Consider the following 20,571-nt stretch of genomic DNA (forward strand, 5'->3'; position numbering starts at 1 on the left):
AGCAGCCACATATCTTGACAATTGTTCAAAGTCTTTCTGTATAGACAACCCTAATCAAGGCAGAATGTACAAAGAAGTTCACCTCACAAATGAAATGCATACATAATAACAACTCACTGAATTCCTAATAGCTTTCAGAGTTATAAACATTAATAATTTGTCTCTAAACAATATTATATAAATATAAAAAGAACATAAACTTATAAACTTTTTAACTTTATAATTACCTTTTTAAACTCCTGCCTATAGATAAAATCACATGTAAATTATCCTAACCATAGGTGATTTATTTAACATGTATTTAAATATAAATTAATGTCTAGTATTGCTCATAATTATAGATCTTCATTTTATTGTTACAGTTTTGTGATACATATTTTTTGCTTATTGTTTATAGCATCATTTTTCTAGATTATTGGGATAATACTATTCAATTCTCTTTGAATCTATATTCTGCCATGTTGAATCATATAAAAGGAAAGAAAAAGAAAGGTATTTCGATAAGGTATAGGACTCTAGAACAAGTTCAATTAAAAATAGGTTAAATAATGTGGTTAGTCTGCATGAAGTAGTAAAGTAAGTAGGACATCAATTTCAACAGCAATCTGCATTCAGTATTTCGGCACAAATGGTTTTTTTTTTTTTTTTAAATTTTTTTTTAAACAGGGCATCCGGCCACCGCCCCCCACGCGAGGGGCGAAGCTCAGACAACCCCACAGGCGCCCAGGGGGTTCCCACCTGCCCCCCCCCCCGCACACCGAGGGACGCGGGCACACGCACACGCACGGCCCGACGGGGACACCGGGTAGCCCCCTCACGACGGCCGCGCAAAGACGGTGGCATGGCACAGCAACTCCGGCCCCGGGGGTGGGGTGGGCGGCAGAGTCTGGGGGAGAAGGGAACCCTCCTCCCCACGGGCCCGACCGCCCCGACCCGAGGCAGACAAATGTTTTAACATATGATTTTAAATGTGTGACTTTATACATAAATTATGGGTTGAACTCTGTACCCATAAAAAGTTATGTTGAAATCCTAACCCTCCATACCTCCAAATGTAAGCTTATTTAGAAATAAAGTCTTTAAAAGGTAAACAAGTTTAAATAAGGTCATTACGCTCAGCTTCAATCTAATTTGACTGGTGTCCTTGTAAAAAGGGGAAATTTGGACACAAAGACACAAAGGGAAGAGGATGCAAAGAAACACAGCAATAATGTCACACGAAGACCAAAGATTGGAGTGATGCATCTACTTCAAGCCAGGACAGCATAGGCTACATGAAGAAAGGCAGGGAAGCTCCGAGAAAGCATGGCCTTGCCGACACCTTGACTTCAGACTTCTGGACTCCGGAGCTGGAAGACAAGAAATTGCACGTTGCTTTAAGCCATCCAGAGTACGGTACTTTGCTATATAGCACTCCTAGGGAGACATGACATTTTACTAAAGGCAAAATAGTGTTTTTTCTGGTGTTTCATTAGCTGTCTTCCATAATCTTAATTTGAGTTCTTTCAAATTGAAACTGGTCTATAAGGATATCACACGCCTTAGAAATAATCCTGAATCGGAATGTCTGACAGCACAGGCATAAGTCAGAGTTGTTCATCAGTAGATGTAACTGTATTCTCATACAGTCTATAAAATGTGTATTTTATTTATGCTGGAAAAATGGATTAGAGTTTTCTATGAAAAAAAGCTAGTGTAAATTTTGGGTTCTTTCTTTTTAAACTCGAATAATTTGTTTTATCTAAGACTGTTCTTAGTGAGAGGGAAAAAAATGTGTTCTTGTCCACCTTTATTTGAATATTAAGTAGAAACATCTTAATGCTAATATTGGGTCAAGAATAACAATACTTAGGTAAAAGAGATATACTAAACCACATCCTACATATAATCTGAACCACAGAAATGAATGCATTATATAGTATGTATTAGTTATAACCGTTCAGCAGGAGCCAAATGCAAGATAAAAAAATTTTAAAAAGGAATCAACTAAAATTTCTACTATAAAACATTCCACTATAATTGAGAAACATTTTGTATCATCTTTTTTTGATGCTAAAAAAGTAAACTCATTCTTCAAGCCACAATGCCTTTGTTCCTCTTATAAAGAATATAACCTACTTCTATAATAATTGTAAGAACGATGAATATGTTTATTTCTTTCTTTCCTACTCAAAAAATACTTCTTTCTTCTTGGATTTCCTTCTTCTTCAGGTTCAAAATTACAGATTTTTCTCTCCTTCCTGTGCACTAACTCAGTTTTTAACTCCTCATATATTTTAGTCTTTAATGAAAAAAACTAATGTTTACAAAAAATTATGTCTATTATGCAATGTTAAAGCAGTTGTGGCGACAAAGACATCGGATGACAACTCCCAAGGGAAGGAGGAAGTATATGATCTGGATGGAGAACAAGAGAAAACAAACCAAGAAGAATGACAAACTCAGGCAAGCATAAAGAGCTGCAATCAATGATCAGAAGTGGATTTGAGGGGCGCCTGGGTGGCTCACTGGGTTGAGCCTCTGCCTTCAGCTAGAGTCGTGATCCCAGGGTCCTGGGATCGAGCCCCACATCCCCTCATAGGGCTCTCTGCTCAGCAGGGAGCCTGCTACCCACCACTCGCCCTCGCCCCGCCTGCCTCTCTGCCTACTTGTGATCTCTGTCAAATAGATAAATAAAATCTTTTAAAAAAATCAAAAAACAAAAGAAGTGGATTTGATCCAGGCAAGCTGGACACAAAGGGAAGCACTACACAGGATGTGGGTAAGTGTACAGACTATGGAGTCACACCACATTCATTGACTATATCTCTTAGTGGCCATGTGAGCTACAGCCTTAGTTTCCTTATCAACTAAAAAAAAGTAATACTATCTATCTCATTAGTTTATTGTAGGGATAGAGTGAGATGACCTTTTCAAAGCTCTTAGCACAGCGTTTGTGTGGCACATTCTAAATATCTGATAATGGCCACTAGCCCTGTTAAGGCAAGGGAGAAGTAACCCATTAGGGGCACCTGGGTGGCTCAGTCAGTTAAACGTCTGCTTTCTGCTTAGGTAAGGATCCCAGGGTCCTGGGATTGAGTACTGCATTGGACTCCCTGCCCTACAGGGGGTCGGTTTCTCCCTCTCCTTCTGCCTGCTGTTTTCCCTGCTTGTGCTATCAAATAAACAAAATCTTTAAAAAAACAAAGAAACTGACCCATTAAGTATCAAAACTGGCCCAAGAATCATTTTCTGCATCCTTTTTTTAAATCTAGCTGACTATAATATTTTGTGTGTCTATTGGAATAAAGTATCTATCATTTCCATATCAACATTGATTATATTTTCATCTAGACCTAAGGCCTTAAGATATCAATACCTTGATAACTCAAATTTATATCTCCAGGCCTGGAGTTCCTTCTGGAATGTATATTCAATTTCTGACCCAGTTTATTACTTTGGTATCTATAGATGTTTAAGTGGTCCCTATGATCCTGATATCCCAGATTTCATTCTCTTGTAGAGTCCCCTCCCCTTGAATACGAGTAGGATCTGTGACTTGAATATGACAAAGATATTAGGATATCACTGTTGTAATCATGTTACATTATATAAGTCTCCATCCTCCTAGCTGACTTGCTCTAGAGTCTTGCTTTCCCTGCTGATTTTAAAAAAGCAAGATTCCATAAATCCTAAGGCTGTGAGGAAAGGAAGTTTGCCAACAACCTGAATGAGCCTGGAAGCAGAGCCTTCTCCAGGATCATGTCACGATGAGAAACCCAGCTGGCTGATACGTTGTTTGCAGGCTTGAAGAGAACCCAGCTAAACCATGCCCAGACTCCAATCCCACAAAAACTGTGAGATAATAAATTTGTATTGTTTTAAGTCACTAAATTTGTGTTTTTATGCAGCATAGAAAATAAATACAGGGATTTAACAAGCACCTTCTCACAAATTAAGCCTGTCCAAAATAGAGCATCCATCCCCCTAACATTCAAATCTGCCTCCCTTTTAGTGTTTCCTATTGAAGTTAATGGTCCCACCATTCACCCAGCTGATTAGTTAAAACATCTTGGAACTATTCTTGATGACTTTGTGCCTCTCAAACTGAAAAATCCTATCAGCTATGTCCAGAAAAGTTACACTTTTTATAATCACTTGGTTCTAATCATTTGCCTGGGCTACTGCAATAGCTTCTTTTCTTCAATTCTTGACCCTCTAGAGTCTATTTCCATACAACATCCTTTAACGGGTAAATCATTCCTCAACTCCCTGCTCTCAAGTCTTCCAAACATTTCCATGAAACTTGGAACAAAATCCCAATCTTTTATATGACTTGGGGCCCAAATGATTTGGCCCATGAGTAACTTTTTTAAAAAATCATATCCTACTCTTCCTCCCTTATTAATTTTTCTGCAACCATACTGATCTTCTTGCTTATTGAACACTCCAAGCAAATTCTCTACTATAGTTCTTCAATTTGGTCTGCCTTAAATAATTTTCCCTCAAATACTCTCACAACTGGGATTACTTCTTTCCCAAACTTCTACTCACATGTTATGTCTTCATACAGGCCTTTTATGAATGACTCATCCAAGAGAGAAAAACTGCATGACTCCTATTTCACTTGCCTTATGTTTTATTTTTTATAGTACTTATTAAAACTATCATTATTATTGGGGCACGTGGGTGGCTCAGTGGGTTAAAGCTTCTGCCTTTGGCTCAGGTCATGATCCCAGGGTCCTGGGATTGAGCCCCGAGTTGGGCTCTCTGCTCAGCAGGAAGCCTGCTTCCCTTCCTCTCTCTGCCTGCCTCTGGGCCTACTTGTGATCTCTGTCTGTCAAATAAATACATAAAAATCTTTAAAAATTAAAAAAAAAAACCCTATCATTATTATTGAGATAAGGAAACTGAAGGGACCCCAGGAAGGACTGCTTTTTTGCTGCCTATCTTCTTGCTAGGACCAGTACCCCTGCCTTACATGTGTCTCACAGTAGAAATAACGTATGTCCTCCTTGTAAGGATCAAGGAGTTAGTAATTTCTTTGGAGACTTCCAGCACAATAGATAACATCTAAGGAATGACCAAGTGAAGCCATGCTGTATGTATTCCAGACCACTGCACTAGATATCTTAACACCAACACCCTGTGGCTGTAAGAAATAAGTGACTTTACAGAGGACACCTGGACCCTTGTTTTTGTTCTGACCAGTTCTTACATGCATGAGAGGACATGTACACCAAAACAGAATCCTCATTGAAAGCCCTGGACCCCCAAGAAGAGATAAAACTCTCTCTCCTTTCCTTTCTAAGTCTCCCAGATGCTCTGTTTGTATCTACACTATATATCTTCAATAACATCTGCTCTCACTTCTTCTCAGCTTGCATTTGATTTCTATCATTCATGAAGCCAAGGATCCTCTTGGCTGGTCTTGTGGAACACCCTCTTTGGATCCTCAGACCAGGCCTGCCTACATCATTATCATCTGTTTATCCATTTATATTCTGTCTTCTCAGTAGAATATAAGTTACATAATGCTAGTAATGCCTGTTTTGTTCATTTCCATAATCTGGAACACTACATGGTAAAAAGTAAGTAGTTGACCAAGTTGGCATAAAATTGCTGTTGAAATCATTTTGGAATCCTTCCAGGGAAAAATATTCTGCCATAGTGCTTTAAGAAGTTCAAAATATCTCATAGAAAAGCACAAGAGTACATTTCAAACTTTCATTGGAAATTTAATGCTAACTAACCACAAAACTATATTTTGTCTTCATCTTTTTGTATTTTGTTTTAAGAAATTATTTAAGTGAATTATCCTCATGAAGTCATGAGTATCCCAACTATAGCTCTTGATTTCTCTGTCAGCTCTATTTCAACAATCATTTTTTACTGACCAAGCTACATCTCAAGAATCATTTTTTACTCTCCAATGTATATTTAATGCAAAGAAATAGAAAATAGTGCAGCAGAAAAGTAAATAGCTTGTTCTCCAAGTATGTTAATAGTGAGTATAAAAGTCAGGCTTGTAATGTTATCTGACAAAGGCCAGAGACTGTGTCCATGGGAGATCTGCTTATGGTGACACTATCCATCATACTGTCACTGTTTGACAGTCACAGACAAGAAGAAATACCTAGGAATTACAAATAAATTTTCTAACAATTTATAGCAATTTGGCACATTTTCTTCACATATATTCCATATACAATAAAAAAAGGAAGCTGCTTTTTGTAGGTTATTTTATTCAAGAAGATTATTTGCCAACAGAGTAGTGTAATGTGTTAATGAATTTAGTCAAATTCTCCCCTCTCTTGTCTGATACAGTGCTTTTCTGCTTGAGGAATGGGTAGCTTAGATAACGGATAACAGAATCCACAACCTTTCACCTGCAAGTCACCAGTTTGAACCCAACCTACTCCAGCAATGAGAGACATTTGTTTCCGCAGGCAGCTCAGAGGCTTAGATGAAATGAATGGGGAGTCTCTATTTGCTTACTCGACCTGAAATGATAGTTACTTGAATTAGAAATACGTTATGCTGTGAGTAACGACCTACATTATCATTAGACTAATATTCTTTTTCAAGGCCCTAAAGTTAATATACGATACTGGTTGGCATTCAGTTTCGGACTAGAATTTTACTGAGGCAAATTTACCTTCAGTATTTTCAATATTCTCAATATTAAATAAGTACTATTTTAGATTTTTAATAATCAAAACTTATAGGTGATATAGTAATGGAGAGCAGAACTGGCTACCCAAAAATATGTCTCTTTGGCATAAGAATTATTTGAAGCTAATCATTTTTTTTTTTTTTAACCGCAAAGGTAAAGAGAAGCTCTGTAAGCCTAATAGTTACCCTTTTGTAAGAGACATTTACATTTATAAGGGACGTCTCCAGTGTTAGGGTTTCTGCATCTCTGTACGCGGAAGAGAAGGAAGACTCTAAATCCCTAGAAACTCTTATCAATGGAGAAGAGAACAACCAAATCTGCATAACATAATGCTTGTTTACTGTTCTTTGCCTGGTAACCTCTCATAACTGATTCTCCCTTCTTCCCAACAATCCCCCACCCCCTTTTTTTTTTTTGGTCTTTAGCTGAAGATATTATTTAAGGTAGCGGCTTGGGCCATTTTAGAAAGTTACTTAGTTTTCCTGAGTCTCTCCCATATATACAAGAGGTATACATGCTATTAAAATTGTTTTTCTCCTGTTAATCTATCAGTTAGTACAGGGGGTGGAGAGTAGGGGATGTCTCAGCCAAGAACCTACATGGGTAAGGGAAAATTATTTTTTCCTCCCTTATAGAGACAAACCAACTATGTGTATAATAATTAAGTGTTGGGTCCGTAATCAAAGGAACGAGACTGATAAAAAGCGAAAGTCAAGCAAAGCTTTATTTCGCGCCAAGCATCAAGAATCAAACCGACCATTCAGGGCTGCCTCTTACAGAGAGGGCGACCCCTCCCAGCCTCACAGACTAACTTTTATAGAGCAAAGGCCATGTGGTTGAGCCTGTCTACACACAGGTGGCCAATGAGATTGTAACACACAGAGAAAGCTGCACAGTCATGCTAGGTCACACACGGGTGGCCAATCGAATTACAATTCACCCCATAGTAGCTATTTGAACTAGCTTATCACCTTGCTCAGAGTTGGCGCCCAAAAGGCACCCAAAAGGCGGGGCCACATTCGGGCTCTGTTACCTCCACCTGACCCGCCCTTGTATTTGGGCTCTGTAATCAGGGACTGGTCGACCATATTCTACTGGTTTCCGGGACTTGCTTTTAAGTAAGTTGGGGGGGGGGGGCAGGGTCAGTTTAAGTTTTACTGCATAAACAACAAAATCACTGTTTAACCGGATGGAATCACTCTGGCTAAATAGGCCCTTACATTAAGGTTTTGCCTCAAATTTATATTCAGTTCTCAGAAGTTAGGGTGTCACCTTTTGTAGAGTTTAAATAGCTTTTATAATATTTTTTAAAAAGATTTATTTATTTATTTTAGAAAGAGGGAGCAGGAAGAGAGGCAGAGGGAGAAGGAGAGAGAGAACCCTCAAGCAGACTCCCTGCTGAGCTTGGAGCCTGACTTGTGGCTCCATCCTGAGATCATGACATCATGACCTAAGCCAAAATCCAAAGTCAGTTGCTAAACAGACTGAGCCACCCAGACACCCCCAGGTTTTATAATATTTTAAATTCATTCATTAATTAATTGAAAAGTAAATTCATAAAAGGATGTTTTCTGAAGACATTTCAAAATAAGGGAAACAATATCTTTCTCTATTAGACTAACATGTGATCCAATGGGTGACTTAGTCGGAAGTAAGTCAGGTTAATTGGGACCTTTTCCTTTTACCTTATTTTTAAAAAGATTTTATTTATTTGACAGAGAGAGATACAGCGAGAGAGGGAACGTAAGCAGAGGGAGTAGGAGAGGGAGAAGCAGGCTTCCCGCAGAGCAGGGAGCCAGATGTGTGGTTTGATCCCAGGACTCTGGGATCATGACCTGAGCCAAAGGGTGATGCTTAACGACTGATTCACCCAGGCACCCTGGAACCTTTTTCCTAGAAGCTTTCAAAATATATGTAATGGAAAAAAAGTTATTTTCACGATAACTTTTAAAATATATGTTATTTGTAGGAGCCTCCATAAAGTCTCTATGCTCACTATAGTGGTTAAGGTTGTCATTAGAACTATTTAAAAATATTCCATCTGTCCCTCCTGGCACACAGTAGGGTATTACACTTCCTTGGCCCTACGAAAACTACGTGTGGACATATGACTTGCTTTTTCTAATAACATATGAGTGGAGATAATATGTGTCACCTTTCTTCTGTTACCATGATCATGGAAATATAAATCCACCTGATGCAGACCTCCTACAAACTTGCACTGCGTATGTCCCATGTACAAGAAATTTAATTTTAAAATATCAAGCACTTGAGATGCAGGAGCTAACACAGCCTATTTGGACACATAACACTGATATCATATTTTGTTTCTAAGAACACAAAGGCAGAGAAGCCCAAAGCCTGAAAATATGTAAGTGTTAGGAACAGTCAGGGCAAAGCAAAAAATGGGAGAATCAGAGGGAGATCTATGCACAGAGAATTATATAAATTATTGGGGGGAGAAAAAAAAATAAAGAGATCTTCATTGTCTGGCAAATGAGAAAAGAAGACATGAGAATTGATTCCTCCGGAGATTTTTAGAGAGGTAAAAATACTATGTGGTTTAATATAGTATATGACCTGTGCCCCCTTAAAGCCTTCTCTTTTGCAGGGGTCAAGGGTATGCCACCCCAAGAAGGGTCACTTTGGCATAAACATTATTGTGACTCAAAAGCAATCCAAAGCCAGTGTTTTCAGAAAAAGCTCAACTGCCTGCTTTATCAGCGAAAAAGAGCTATTAACAGAGATGCCTCTTAGTACCTGAGAAACTTACAGATCTTCTTTGTTTTTCAAACATCTCCTTTCACTTTCCTGCTAATGGTCTTTCACCTGTTTGATTTTCAGGCCCCTATCCTTTTTCTTAGCTCATATATACATCATGTTGCCCGACTGTCTTTGGAATATCCATTTCTTTGTGGATTCCCCCATACAGATGCTATTAAATTTGATTTTTCTCCTGCTAATCTGTCTCATGTCAATTTGATTCTAAGTCCAGGTAGGACCTTGAAAACTAGAGGAAATTCTTTATCCCCAGCACGTCTAATGGGTCTTTAGTAAGATCTGTTTTTCTCACTACTCTGTAAGTGTATTCACTTTCAGGGCCTGGAAAAAAATTTTTTTTCAAGGATACCACTAGAAGAAACCAAAAGCTACCAGTGAGAGGCAACCAACATAATTTCTTTCCTAGAAGATAAGCCAAAGTTATATCTATGTGGCTAGAAAATCTACAGGCTTTGTTGTGATTGATATTTAGGTATTGATTCAACTAATGACTGTGAGTATGTGTATTACAACTATAGGAGCAGGAAAAATGTGTGTGATGGGAGGGGAGAAGCCAAGGAGAAAAAATAAAACCTCAACTAAGGAGGAATTCAATAGATATCTGCAATTGAAAATCAGGAAATATCACTATGTACTTATTTAGAAACATGGACTAAAGCACTAGAAAAAGCAATGAAATGACTTAAAGTGTTTGTCTCTGGGTAATGGGATTTGGGAGTAAGGAGCATTGAGAAGTGTACAGAAGAATCAGTCCTTCAAAAAAAGATACAACTATTATTTGACAAAAATTTAATTGTATAAATAAAATTAAAGAAACAAAAGCTTACACTTTCTCATTTTTAATCATCTAACTTTGTTCTGATGTCTTTTATTTGTTTAATGTTTAATATTATTGTAATTATCAAAGAACAATAAGTGCTCATTTTTTAAACCTTAGAAATTACAGAAAAAATTATCATTCTAACTTGGCTACACTTCCCTAGCCGGTGTCCAGAGTTGTTCCTCACACAGGAAATGATGATCTCAAATGAATTAAAGAGCCACTTACCTAAAGATCACTGTTCTGCTCAAAACCTGAGACTTTCTTGCACCTCAGTCTCCACAGGACACAATAAAGTGCCAGCTAAATAACTAATTAGAAATGGAAAATTTCCAATTGACAAATGTAAGAAGAGTTGATGCAGATTATCAGACCACAGAGCAATGCATGTTATTCAGAAAAGACTTGAAATGATCAAGAAAATCATTACCTGTGATGATTTACACAACTGTATTCTTGTGACAAGCAAGAATGGGCCATTAATCTATTCCATTGAAGGCTTTTTGATTAACCAACCTAGTAAAGAAAATAATCACAGAAGGAAATGGAGAATGGTAGACTTACTTTCTTCTGTTTTCCCCCTTGCTTCGTTTCTCCCTCCCTCTCTCCCTCTCTCTCCCCCTCCCTCCCTTCTTCCCAACCCAACCCCATCCCATCCTTTCTTCCTTCCTTTTCTGCAAGGAGCAAGTGAAGGAAAAGTAACTCATAGTAAGTAAAAAGGTTTCTCCTCAGGAAGCAGAGCTGTTTCAGGTTCAGGATTCAGCAGAGAATCAATCTTAGCTGAAGAGCAGGGGGAGGGAAACAGGATTTACCAGGCACTTTTTCCAATGTCTGTGACCTCCAGCGCTTACCATTCTTGTTGATGTTGTTCTTTGACTTGTAGTTTTCTAATGTTTCCCACTAAATCGATTATTGCCTTTAGAAGTAATTTCATGGCTTTTAGAGTACTATAGCTTTATCTTTCTAACCTTCATGCTGCTGTGAAAGATTGGTCTCATTTCTTGTTAATTCTGATTCTTCTTTGAGGTTATGCTTTCCTTCTCCAAGGGAATCATCAGGTATCGTTTTATTAGTCTTACACATCATGCCACCTCTGGGGAATTTGTACGGCTAATTCATCTTTCCTGACAATTGCCTAAATAAATGGTAGCCAGAGCACTTGTTTTATTTCTGTGAACTTATTTTATTGCTCGCCACCTTTCACAGCAGTGAGCAAGCAGTCATAAAGACCAAATAGACAAGGATTTTCTTTTTCCAATATTATATTTAATGGTTAGTTTTAAATCATTTTAGTTGCAAAACTTTTTAAAGAATAGTTTAACCCTACATTTTTTTTATCTGACATATTCATTTCTTCTTGGCAACAAAGGGTAATGGAAGAAACAACTCACTAGTATTAGAGTCTGCATTCTGGTCCCAGCCCTATACATGACCTCACACAATTTACTTAAGTCCTCCAAGCCTCGGTTTTATAATCTATAAAATATAAGAACCGCCCTCTGAAGTTGGCCTAAGTTTTAAGATTGTGTTTCCAGTAAGAAAAGATATCGCCCAATTGTCAAATGTTTAAATACCAACAAGTTCACCCAAGAGTAGATTTTACCTTCCATTTATTAAAATAATGTCTAGGGACGCCTGGGTGGCTCAGTTGGTTAAGCCGCTGCCTTCGGCTCAGGTCACGATCCCAGGGTTCTGGGATCGAGTCCTACATCGGGCTCCTTGCTCGTCAGGGAGCCTGCTTCTCTCGCTGCCTCTGCCTGCCTCTCGGCCTGCTTGTGTGTACTCTCTCTCTCTCTGGCAAATAAATAAAATCTTTAAAAATTAAAAAAAATAAAAAACAAAAAAAAATGTCTAAATGTCTCAGTTTTTTTTTTTTTTAAGATTTTATTTATTTATTTATTTGACAGACAGAGATCACAAGTAGGCAGAGAGGCAAACTGAGAGAGGGGGAAGCAGGCTTCCCGCTGAGCAGAGAACCGGATGCAATCTCAAGACCCTGAGATCCTGACCTGAGCCCAAGGCAGAGGCTTATTAACCCACTGAGCAACCCAGGTGCCCCTAAATGTCTCAGTTTTTTCAAAGATCTTATTATGAAATACTCTTCTGCAGATACATAATTAACAGTAGACTAACAGAAACCAGAATCACAAAAGGTTACAAAGTTTGGAATAAGGTCTCCAAGTAAGTTAGTAATTAGATATTTTTTAATTCTTCCTACAAAATTCAGCCTTCAGAGCCTAAAATATTTACTATCTGGCCCTTATCAAAAAGTTTTCCAGATCCTACAATTAATAAACCAATGAGAGAGAAAGGCCTAAGGGAGGAGAAGAGTACATCACCCCAAAATATGCCACACTGGCACATGGATTGCTTTGAAACAAAGGCAACTAGGACCCAGCAGACTCAGGAAAGTTTATTTTGTTGTTGTTGTTTTTAACCTCTCCTTTAACTGCTTAAGAGAATTTTTATAGAGGCCCCATACCAGGAAGAGCTATCAACCCCAGAGATGACTTTTAATGTCAGGAAGACTTATCTGCATGGCAAGACAAACTCTTGTTTACCACACATTTGCATTTCTCATTTTCCTATGAATTTTTCCTGCCTTTGAAGCCCCCCCCACCCCCTTCTCCTTAGCTCAGGATAATACATAAACTTCAATTAGCCTGACTATCCAGGAGTCTCCCATGTCTTTGGTGCTTTTATACTATATGAAATAAAATTTGTTTTTCTTTTGTAAATCTGTCTTATGGCAATTTAATTATTAAGTAGCCAAAGAAACTAGGGAAGATGATAAAAGTTTTCTTCCACTGCAGGATAAACCTTCCTTATAGAAGTATTCCAAAGATTAAATATAGAAGTGTGAGAAATAGAAAATCACCATTAGAACACAACAGTGATAATTACAGCAAACAAGATTCACTGACAGATGGCAAAATTTTAAGGTAAAACAGGATAATTGCATAGTATCAAAATACCCTCCCCATACCTATTGTTATGGTCATTTTAACACATACACAAAATTTTGATATTCCTCCCTCCAGAGAATTGAGTTCAATTCTCCTACTTTTTTGTATGGGCCGGATTGTTTGGATTGTTGGATTGTTGGGTTGTTGGAAACATAGGAAAATAATATGTAAGAAAACATAGGAAAATAACATATAAGAAAAGAAAACTGTGACTTCACAGTGGAGAAAGCTGGTAGATACAATCTCAAACAAGTAATAAGATTAAGTTTACATTGTGCATATTGGTATCGTGTACCTTTGGCAGGATGCAATGAGAAGGGCATTTCATCTGTGTGGTATTCTTCCCCAAGACACAGAATCTCAGTGTAATCATGAGAAAACGTCAGATGTGCTCAAATTGGGGAATGTTCTACAAAATATCTAACTAGTAATCCTCAAAACTTTCAAGGTCTTAAAAAATAATATGAGAAAATGCCATAGCTGGTGGAAACTAAGAAATGTGCCTCTTTTGAATGAACTTAAATTACTGGGACCATTCAAACATGTTTTCTGCAAGGGACTCGGAGTGTATATCAGACATTCATGGATGTCTTACTGCTTATGACTGTGGAACAATTTATTTAACAGCTTAAGTGTACAGACACGGGACTATATTTTTATCATAGTATAGGATTATAGAGGTATCAGGTTATAATGTGAGTCTGAGTTGAACACAGCATGCTAAAGCTAATGTATATTAATATAAAAAACAACATAGATATGACTATTTCTTTTTCTTTTTATTATTATTTTTATTTTTTTTAAGATTTTATTTATTTATTTGACAGAGACACAGCAAGAGAGGAAACACAAGCAGGGAGAGTGGGAGAGGGAGAAGCTGCTTCCCACTGAGCAGGGAGCCCAATGTGGGGCTCAATCCCAGGACTCTGGACCATGACCCCTGAGCCGAAGGCAGACGCCCAATGACTGAGCCACCTAGTCACCCCATGACTATTCCTTTTTAAACAGGAGATAAATTTTGAATATTAGATGAATAAAAAAAACACTGAACTGAGTTCCACCATGAAAAAGAGATAGCTATAAGGATTGGAACTTTGTTGTTTTGCTTTGCTTTTTTTAATATTTTATATTTTTTTAAAGTAATCTTTCCATCCAACATGGGGCTCGAACTTACAACCCCAAGATCAATAGTCTCATGTTCTATTGACTGAGTCAGCCAGGCACACCTGGAAGTTTGTTTCTAATTTTGCTGGTTTTTAAAAAATATATATATCTATTATAAGGAAATGAAAGACAAAGTGTGGATAAAATGTTTTTTTTTTTTTTAAAGATTTTGTTTATTTATTTGTCAGAGAGAGTGAGCACAGGCAGACAGAGAGGCAGGCAGAGGCAGAGGGAGAAGCAGGCTCCCTGCTGAGCAAGGAGCCCGATGTGGGACTCGATCCCAGGATGCTGGGATCATGACCTGAGCCGAAGGCAGCCGCTTAACCAACTGAGCCACCCAGGCGTCCCTAAAATGTTTTATAATAATCTACTCTTATACGACAATTCTTGACAAAGTGATGATGTGTCTCAATGCTAAAAATACTGTGAAGTTAAAAAATAAACTCTTGAAATAAACATGTGTTTCATTACAATTGCATATACTAGTAAAATAATTTTTCCTAACAGCAGAATATGAGGAAGTATCTCTCTCCTTTCTGTTCTGCCTTAAAGAGAAAGTAGCCCGAACATTACAAAAACATATTCAATTTTTTCTTAATCATGTATTATTGAATTTGAATCATATGAAAACAAAGGATGCCTTATGCCCTGGACAAAGTTTTTAACTGTGAATTGTGCATTCACACTGTAACAGATGAAAGAAGTATCTGGTTACTAGGGCAAATTATGTCTCTTTTAGGAAATTTACTCTAAAGCCCCTACTCAAAAAGCTATAATGACTACCTAACCACCTTCACCCCCGTATGCTCGCTTTGTTTACTGACTTGCATGTATGCAAATGAGTAACATTAACATTCAACAAGAACTTGGCACCAACCTAACTGGATCTCCATGGGTGCTCATGACTTCAGTCAAGCTATTTGCTGCTCTAGCCATACTGTGACCTCCTTGACAAGAGGACACTTGAATACAAGATCCCTCTTTTTTATAAGGATATTTTAAAAGTGTTGGCAAAGATATGGGAAAAAGGGAACCACTGTGCACTCTTGGTGGGAATGTAAATTGGTACAGCCACTATGGAAAACATGTAGGGGTTCCTCAAAAAATTAAAAATAGAATTACCATATGACAAGTCCATTTCTGGACATTTATCAAAAAAAATATTAATTCAAAAACATAAAGCATCCCCATGTTCACTGCAGCATTATTTACAATAGCCAAGATACATAAACAACTTAAGTGTCCATTGATAAATGATGGATAAAGAAAATGTGATATATTTATACAAGGTAATATTATTCATCCATAAAAAATGAATGGAATCTTTCCATGTACAACAACATGGATGGACCTTGACAGTAATATGCTAAGTGAAATAATTCAGAAAAAGACAAATACCATATGATCTCACTTACATGTGGAATCTAAAAGAAAGAAAGAAAGAAAGGAAGGAAGGAAGAAAGAAAAGCTCATAAATACAGAAATAGATTAGTGGTTTGGTTGCCAAGGCGGTGGGTCAGAGATGGATGAAATAGGTAAAAGGAGTCAAAAGGTACAAACTTCCAGTTATAAAATAATTAAGTTATGGGGATATAATGTATAACATAGTGACTATAGATAATACTTATTGCATATTTCAAAGTTGCTAAGAGTAAATCTTAAAAAGTTCTTACTCCAAGAAAAATAAATTCTTTAGCAACATATGGCAACAGATGTTAACTAAACTTACTGTGGTTATCATTTTGCAATATGTACAAATATTGAATCACCTGAAAGGAACATAATATTGCATGTCAATTATACCTCAATTTTAAAAAGTTTAAAAAAACATTAAATAGGGGCACCTGGTAGCTCAGTTGGTTAATGTCTGACTCTTGAGTTTGGCTCTGGTCATAATCTTGGGGTCATGGTATTGAACCCTGCATCAGGCTCCAAGCTCAGCATGCAGCCTGCTTGTCCTTCTCCCTCTGCTCCCCCTGCAGCTTGCTCTCTCTTGCTCTTTCTCAGATAAATAAAATCTTTAAAAAACTAAACATGAGAATATTGTGCAATTTGCCATTTTAAAATATATAAGGTTCACAAACATTTATACTTCAACTGAAAGTTGAAGTATATTACCTACTATGATTTCATCAATTTATCAACTAATGCAAATTTACCAACAAGTATTTTAAAATTCTAGTTCAGACCAATAAGGAAGCAAATTTTGATGGCACAATAACACCTTATTTGATTTTTTGGTTATTGTTGCCTCTTAATAAATAATCTTTAATTTAAAAAAAAAATCACAATCCCCCTCAAAAAAAAAAGCTAGGAAAGGACAGGGATGTGAATCTCATTGTTGACAAAATAACAGAACAGATCAGGGACTGCGAAGAGTAGCCTAGGTCAAACAGAATGCAGGAAAATGTGGAGAAAGGATGCCCCCAGCTGTGTGTCCTTGACACTGCTGATAGAATACACTTCTCCAAATAATTCTCATTTTGGATAAAGAAACCAAAAGTTATTTCCTTACAATAAGGGAAAAAGAATAAATAAGCAGAGAAGCAGTGAGAGCCTTCAAATACTTCTTTGGTAGAAGGCAAGGGTGATTGGGGGAAAAAACTGATACATTATTTTTGAACCCTGCTTCTTTTCCTAAATGTGGGTGACTTAGGTATTCATTTGTGATAATTCACTGATCTGTATATTTGTTAGGTACATTTTCCTAATGATATACCTCCATAAAAATAATTGATAAGGGGACTTCAACTTCTATTTATTGACTTCTGCAACCCAAAGAGAGAGAATGAACTTTTTATTCCAGTTACTATAGCTACATAACAAATTACTCCAAACAACTACTTACTATCTTCAGAGATATGTACATCAGGAATTCAGACAAAGCATAGCAGAGATGGCTGTGTGCTGCTCCAAGTGTTCAGGTCTTCAATGAGGAGTCTCCAAATCTGGGGCAGGAATAACCTGAAGACATGGTCACTCACGTGTCTGGCAGTTGATGCTGGTTCACAACCAATTAGAGGATATTCGAATGGACATAAGAGCTCCACCTGTCAGAGCAATGAAAGACCAAAAAAGAACAAGGAATATGAAAGATATCTATGAAGAAGAATTTAAAGTTTTACTGTGGATATCAATCCATAGAAAAATACATACTACATTTCTGAGTTTAAAAAAATAGTGAAGAATATGAAGACTTTAATTGTCCCTATGTTAATTTGTAATCTTAACATGATGTCGATAAAATAAAAACAGGATTCTTTTTTTTCTGGTAAAGCAAGCTGATTCAAAGGCAAATTGCATTAGCTGTTCCACAAGTTTTGACTGGAGTCAAATCGCATTTGCCACTTTCACAACTGGCCCAAGCCCCCATTAGCTGTCATTTCGGCTACCGAAATAGCCTGCCTTGACTGCCTTTCCATTCCGGCCCTCCTCTCCCTCATTCCCCCCCTCCCCCCCCCTCATTAATCAAGTCTCTAAAACAGTGTTCCTTTGATAATATCAGTCAAATCCCAACTTTCATTCACCTGTTCCAAAGGCTTTCTCATGCACTTAGAACGTGATCCAAAATTCTTAACATGGTCTGCAAGGCATTCTAGTACCTGGATCTTTCTCTGACCACATTTCCTACCAGTGCCCTACTTATTAACTCCTCCATTTTTTCAGCTTTTCCACTTTTCTCCAGTCACATTCCGCAAATAAGCTTTTCAAGCTCCAGCCTATCAGCCTTTACACTCCTTGTTCTATCTGCCACCCATACTCTATGGAATCACCTTCATTCCTCCTCAGAGACACTGTCATTGAAACGCCTATAAAAACCTGGGTGTGTATACTGTTTTGGTTTCCTCCTATCATAGATTGATCTGTTTGGGGGCTGTTATTTTTCTCTACTAGGAGGTGCATTTCCACAAAAATAGAAACTCCTGACCACTTAAAATCTGGACAGCAAGTGTTCAATAAATATTGAAATGAATAAGTAGAGTCAGAATCATGCTGAAAATTAGCATATCACAAGAACAACAATGTAACCCTAAGCCAGCATGACATAGGTAAAGAGCTCAATCAATGAAATATACTCTAAGGACCAGAAGCTGATCAAATACAATGCCATTTAGTATAAAAAAGAAAAATTCAAATAAGAAGAAAGGTTATTTCCTTATTATTGGCATTTCAATAAAATGAATATCCATTTGGAATAAGAAAATAAAATTAAGCAGAAGTCTTACCTTATAACTTAAACTCCAGATGAATTAAGTATTTAAATATAAAAAAGGACACCCAGAAATACTAAAAAAATTCTACCCATGGTAGAATTTAAAAAATCATCCGAAAAATGGGATGAGTTTTATAACTATGGCATGAAGCCCAGAAACCATTTTTAAATCTTGAAGACTTTGACTACAAAAAAAATTTTTAATATTTTAATTTAAAAAATCACTTTTAAAAAAGCAAAGGAGGGATAAAAACATTTGCAATTGGTATCACACACAAATTGCAAATTTACTCAAAGTAAGATCACTTCCTATAAATAAGGAAATGACAAAAAACCCAGTAGAAAAATTAGCAAAATATGTGAATAGATATCATATTGATTTAAAGAATTCTTAAATAGGGGCGCCAGGGTGGCTCAGTCCATTAAGCGTCCGCCTTCAGTTCAGGCTGTATCCCAGGGTCGGGGGACTGAGCACTGCATGGAGGCTAGCATCAAGCAGCCTCCCTCCACCCCTGCTTCTCCCTCAGCCCTCCACCTCTGCCCCCCTCCACCCCAGCTTGTGTGCTCTCTCTCTCTCTCTCAAATGAGTAAATAAAAATCTTTTTAAAAAATAATTCTTAAATACATGAAAATATGCTCAATAGCATTCAAAGAAACAATTCAGCTGACGATGATATGTTATTATTTACCTTTATCAATGGAAAGCATTTAAAAAAAAAAAAGATACCACACTGACTGAAAGGGTAGGTATAAGATATCAGACAAACTCATACACTGCTATTAGAAGCATAAATTGTAATGGCTTCCATGAAGAATGTTTATCAATTATCTGCTGCTGCTTAACAAACGCCCTAAAACCCAGAGGTTTAAAACAACAATAAACATTTATTTTGCCGACAACTTCTCTGGGAGCAGTTTAGGTCTGGGCAGTTCTGGCGCAGGGTCCCTTGTGAGGGGGCAACCAGGATGTTAGTCAGGGCTGCAGTCATTTCAAGTCTGGATTAGGTAGGGCTGGGTGATCTACTCCTATAGGGATTCGCACGGCTGGCTAGCAAGTTGGTGCTGGTTGTTGGTGGGAATCCTCAGATCGTCCATATGCAAACCTCTCCCTGGGACATTTGAGGGTTCTCATGACATGGCAACTAGAGTCCCCTAGAGCCAGAGATATTAAAAAAAAAAAAAAAAAGGCAGGGTGGTAACTGCTATGTCTTCTATGCCCCAGCCTCTGTAGTCACATATCATTTCCCTAATATCCTATTGGTCACATGTGTCAGCACTGTTCAATGTGGGAGGGGGCTACACAGGAGCATCTATTTCTGAGAAAAAGATCACTGGGGATCATTTTGGAGACTGGCTGCCACAGGAAACAAGTTGAAAAATCTTCAAAATGCAAATTTTAAATCAATTCTGAAACCAAAGTCCCACTTCTAGTTATCCTTCAGATATGCACTCTGATGTACAAAAGGATATATTCATCTCAGCACTCTTTAGCAGTCACAGAAAAGTGAAATAACCTAAATGTTTATCAATAGGAATCTTATTAAATAAATTATAATGCATCCATATAAGGTGATATACACGTATCTTTTTTTTTTTTTTTTTTTGATATACATGTATCTTAAAGGAATTGTAGGCCATGGATAGGATCCACAAAAAGGAAGGGGGAAAAAAAGTGGTGATGGGGATGACCAGAGAGGGAAATTTATTTTTCAATGAGTTCTATTTTTTATCTTTAGTATTTTATAAAGTACAAGAATTATCTAATTTGAAAAAGTGGGGGGGGAAATACATAACTGCTATAGTTTCTATAAAACTAATTCCCCAAACAAATGTGAGTTGGGCTCCACCAAGCCTTCATGGATTTTTATTTTGTCTTTTTGTGATATATTAATCAATCTGCTACCACCATCATCTTTGTCTGGACTTTCAACCCATTTCTTCTTTGGGATTTCAACTTGAGTGTACTGATTAC

General features: G+C 37.4%; 1 long non-coding RNA gene across 2 annotated transcripts in view; it reads right to left on the bottom strand.

Annotated features, from left to right (window-relative positions):
• Nucleotides 1-325: 325 nt before the first annotated feature.
• LOC308352767 overlaps nt 326-20,571 on the bottom strand; it is a 49,377-nt gene continuing 29,131 nt past the window's right edge. The window contains exons 2-4 of one of the 2 annotated variants that reach the window (XR_013967681.1): nt 17,235-17,436; nt 10,687-10,772; nt 326-1,349 (exon numbers count right to left, since the gene is read on the bottom strand). This is a non-coding gene — a long non-coding RNA (uncharacterized lncRNA). The remainder of the gene's footprint in view (nt 1,350-10,686; nt 10,773-17,234; nt 17,437-20,571) is intronic. The other variant, XR_013967682.1, reaches the window with a different exon arrangement.

This window comes from Martes martes (assembly GCF_963455335.1).
Source record: "Martes martes genome assembly, chromosome: 11".
Taxonomy (NCBI): Eukaryota; Metazoa; Chordata; class Mammalia; order Carnivora; family Mustelidae; genus Martes; species Martes martes.